This window comes from Palaemon carinicauda, chromosome 12 (assembly GCF_036898095.1).
Source record: "Palaemon carinicauda isolate YSFRI2023 chromosome 12, ASM3689809v2, whole genome shotgun sequence".
Lineage (NCBI taxonomy): Eukaryota > Metazoa > Arthropoda > Malacostraca > Decapoda > Palaemonidae > Palaemon > Palaemon carinicauda.
The window spans coordinates 113,649,326-113,654,325 of NC_090736.1; positions in this window are offsets into that span (position 1 = coordinate 113,649,326).

Genomic DNA, 5,000 nt, shown 5'->3' on the forward strand with positions numbered 1-5,000 from the left:
CTAATCTAATTCAAGATTGCAAAGAAATGTTATCACCACTAGTAAGAGCATTAATACAAATCTGACACTTCAATGATTTTTCCAAATTTAAAGACAACGAATGCTGTAATATAGAAAACAATGTTGTTTGAGCACAATGACAAATGCTGACTACTTCGAAGACAACCTATTAGATTATTACATATTTAATAAAAAAAAACTTTGTATACAAATAAGGAATCTAAGAAAGCTAGTTTTGCGATTTGAATTCAACAAAAGTTACTACATTGAAGTTTAAACAGTCTTAGAAATAATGCAGAATGACTCCAAAAATCTCTAAAGAATCTCTCTTTATCCTATTGTATTTGTCTTTTAAAATCCCACCTACACAAATTTCTTGATTTCATCTCATCAAGAAAACTTTTTATAATGGTAATGAAATTGACTGTTGCTTTACATCCCTTGAATTCTGCAAAATTGTTATGAAGACAAAATTGTAGTAATTTTTAAATCAATTTACTTAGTTGCGCTGCAAGTTTAGTATTAATCTTTTTGTTATCTAGTGCTATACTTTGTGATGTGAATTTATTCCCAAAATTCAAACCCTTGGTGTCTTGAAGCTTATGTAATTCTCAATGGGATCTCACTTATAATTCTTCCTCCCAATCAGTGATTTGTTTTCTATACTTATTATTACTTAATAATGAACTCTAGTGTATGGCATGGGTAAAAAGATGTAAATTTTTGATCTTGCGTTACTGCATGATGATTTTTTATTTTTTTTTTCCATAACATCATTCGTTGATAGTCCATCAAAAGTCAAAGCGATATATTTTGACGGCACTGTATGCAGCTTCGCCAAACATTCCCTGAACATATTAACACGCTCAGCTGCACCCAGTCTATTTATCAAATATAGTGTGTTGCTAATTTTCAACTGCCATTAACTAATTCACCATAATACAAGAGTTCTATTGCACCAGGAATGCTTTCATCATTCAGTTCAGTACCCAAGTCAACAAAACCGTAAAATCTCATGTCATTCCACTGGATGTATTGCTTAATTGTTATTTCATCCGTTCTCAGTGACCATTATAATGGCTAATGGTTTTCAGTGTTGCATCAGCTTTCATCTTTAATGCTGAAAATTAAAGACTAGTGAATCCCGGTTGTCCAACGACTTCTTAGTACCATTTTGATGTGTGGTAAGCATGTCTCGAACATTTCCCTCAGATATCGAAATGCACGAACAGAGGAAAAGGAAAGAGTAAGGGTAAAATTTTCAGTGCTGGGGAATATTTAGTCTAAGTTGATATATTATTTCACTTTCCAGCATACTTTTTCAAAAGTTCTGATACACTGCTTGTACACTTTTCTAGTATGTTAAAACTTGCTGGACCTATTAAATATTTCTGTCTTATTTCAAATATGACTCTATGTAAATTAATTATCCTTTAATCAAACCATCGCTTGGATTGATACAATGATATAATTTTATTTTTGAAAAGAATTCCTTTTTTTCTCCGCATTACTGAATTTACTTTAAAATGGGTGTGTTTCAAATACTGCGTATTCTACTGAAGTTTCCACTTACCTTTCCCAGTTTCCCTGAAAAATGCTTTTGGTGTCTTCTTTTTTCGGCTTTTCCTCCTTCTCGAGATGAGCAGAAAGTGATTCAAACAGGGAAGGGATAACCCCCTTTTGCAATCAAACATTTGTTCGCGATATATCAACATCTTTTCTATGAGGTTCTTAGAGCCTAACTGTGAATTAGTAGTTGGATCATAATCTTTATGTTGCGTAGCTCGAACCCAATCCTTTCTTAGTGACTCACTTCTTGGAAAATTGTAAACAAAAAGTACCAATGATATTAAGGACATAAAAATATTATAATGACAACGATAATAACTTTTAATCAAAAAAAAAAAAAAAAAAAAAAAAAAAAAAAAAAAAAAAAAAAAAAACAATACAATATTATTATTGTAGGACTTGAAAATATTACTGAATGCAACAACAGTGCTAATATTCTAGCATTCTACACTGTTCTCTTATTATAATTTTAATTAGCCTTACATTGAAAGTTTAATACTTACCAATTAAATGTGAGAAAATTACTTAAATTTCTGTTGAATCTTTGAGTACACCCATAAGCAGTACATGAGGTCAGCCTAACTAACTAAAAAGTAGGAATAATTTATAGCGTTTCGATGCAGATGATGAACTTATAATGAGCCCCCAGCCATCAGTTCACGACCTTTTTGGCTTCACTTGGCCAAGACGTCCGACGTCACTTAATCTGCTTGAAGGTATCTCCAGCCATTTAACCTACATCTGTCAGTCCATTTAACATAAAAAATTTTCGCTTCAATGATCAACTTCAGCATTTCCCACTATTCATCTTCCTGATTAAGATGTGTTCTTGGGTGGAATAAGAGTCTTATAATACTATATAGTGTGGAACCTTATAATGGGGAAGACAAGCTGTTATTATTATGATGATGATGATGATGATTATTATTATTATTATTATTATTATTATTATTATTATTATTATTATTATTATTATTATTAGCTAAGCTACAACGCTATATAGAATGACATGATACTATAGGCCCAAGGGGTTCAGGAGGGAAAATACCCCAGTGAGGAAAGGAAATAAGTAAATAATAGAGAAGTAATATCAATCGATATAACATATTTTAAGATCATTAGCTACATTTGATTAGATCTACCATATATAAACTATGAAAAATTCATGAAAACAGGAGTATGGGAAACAAGATAGAAAAGGCATGCCTAAGCATACCCTCAAGCATAAGAACTCTAACCAAACACAATGGAAGACCATGGTACAGAGGATATGACAATATGGGAGACTAGAGAATAGCGGTTTTATTTTGGAGTATCCTTCTACCAGAGAAATTGCTTACCGTAACTAGATTTTTTTGTAACTTTGCGAAGAGGAATAAATACTGTAGTATTACATTGCAGTAGTTAACCACTCGAGTGAAGAACAACTGTTTTGTAATCCCAGTCTGGTCAGGTGTATGACGACAGAGGAGAGTGTGAAAAGAATAAGCCTGATTTTTTAGTGTATGGGTCGTAACCAGAGAGAGGGATCCAATGTAGTATTGTCTGGCCAGTCAAAGGATCCAATGAATATCTACCCGTTATATCTCAAAGGGTGGTTGCTGCTGTTATAATGAATTAATTGCATACATTGTACACCATACAGGAAGATCTGAAAGGAAAAGGTGGCTATAATTATAAGAAAATCCTGTGCAACATGTATAAAACTAACTGAACGACTTTCTTAGAGAGTATTATTAAGATCAGGAACGGAAAAGTTAATGGACTTTCCTTTTTTTTATTTAAATTAGGATGTTAGTCAACAACTGAAGCCAGATAGGAGAAAATACTATAAACAAGGTAGAATCGATAAATTCTAACATTTCTTCAGAATGAATTGATCACAGAGGTGGGGTGGGGGGAATTTAAGAAAAAACAGATTGAATGTGTTTTTTAAAAGTAAATTAACAATCAAGAATCAAATCCCAAAAAATTCAAGAAGTTTGTATATTAATAAAGAATCCTAATCAAAGCATGGGAAGCCACAGTCTACGACCTACAACCACTCCTTATTTATTTTTTTATGTTTCAACTTCAGGCCCAATTAGCTAGATCTATGTTCAGGGACTCAACAACCAGAGATCTACATTTAGAAGAAAGAACTTCGACAAAGATAATAATATCACATGCATATGCAAGGAGATGGTTTTTGTAGGGCAAATCGCAAATGGGCACATAATATGAAAACAAACAGATCAAGAAGACTGCTCTGAAGAACAATAGATATCAGATTCCTATGCTCACTATGGTGCCCATCAACAACAACTGCTCGTAAACTATTATTTAAAGGTTCAATAATGATTCCAAGAAAAGACCCAAATACTTCCAACTGTATGAGCTCGAAAACAAGGGCTTCATGATAAACATGGTCAAAAGCAACATGAACATCAAGGCCAATCATATAAACTTTTTGACTACAATAAAAGGATTTATGTATAGTATCGCAGATTATAAGAAGGGCCGTAGTGAAAACCTAATTGTAACTTAAGGAATACATTGCTATATTTAGAATACGATTCTAAAAGATTTGCCCAGGCACGTTCAAAAACATTTTGATTAAATGGCAATTTAGGTTATTTGTCTGTAATCAAATGATATACAGCTACCACAAACACATTTACTTAATGGATAACATTACCTTTTTTTCCAATTAGTGCAAAAATAACAAGGTGAGAAATCAGTGTTTTTTTTTTCCAACATAGTTTGACTTCAGGAAAAGTGTAATGAAGAAGATCCAGTTTCTAATTACTCCTCTTACTATTAAACACATTAGCCAAACGGGTTGACTTCAACTTTTGACAATAGTAGGCCTAATAGAGCCACTGATTTAAATAAAGAAGGAACTGTCAAGTCTATAACAAAGAAAGAAGAATTAAGTGCATGTATAGAGGCAAAGCAGCAGGGTTATATGGCCTATCAATTGATTTATCAATAAATAGGAGAGAATACTTAGTAGTAAAACTCACTGAATTTTGCACGAAATGTCTTAAAAATGCCCTAGTTCTTACAGCCTAATTTTTTTTTTTCATTATACTTATTAACGAAAAATAAAGAAAAAATAACCTTATATTTTATCATCTCAATAAGTTTGCTCTCAGTAATATCAATACTATTTACAAAGATCTTATTAGTCTGAATGAAATGAAAGATCAACGACAATCATCAAGCAGTGCATATATTCAGCATCCAAAAATATCCTTGAAATTAACCGGCCAATGATAAAATTAACAGATTCTCTCAAACCTTTAGAAGTAGTGGAAGCCCTTCAAAGACGAGGGATAGATGAAAACTATGTTAGAACGTTTGAAGATATCTATGCAGAAAGTATAAGAATCCTAAAATAAAAATATAGTGAGATAATTCCAATTAAGAAAGGAGTTAGATATGGAAAT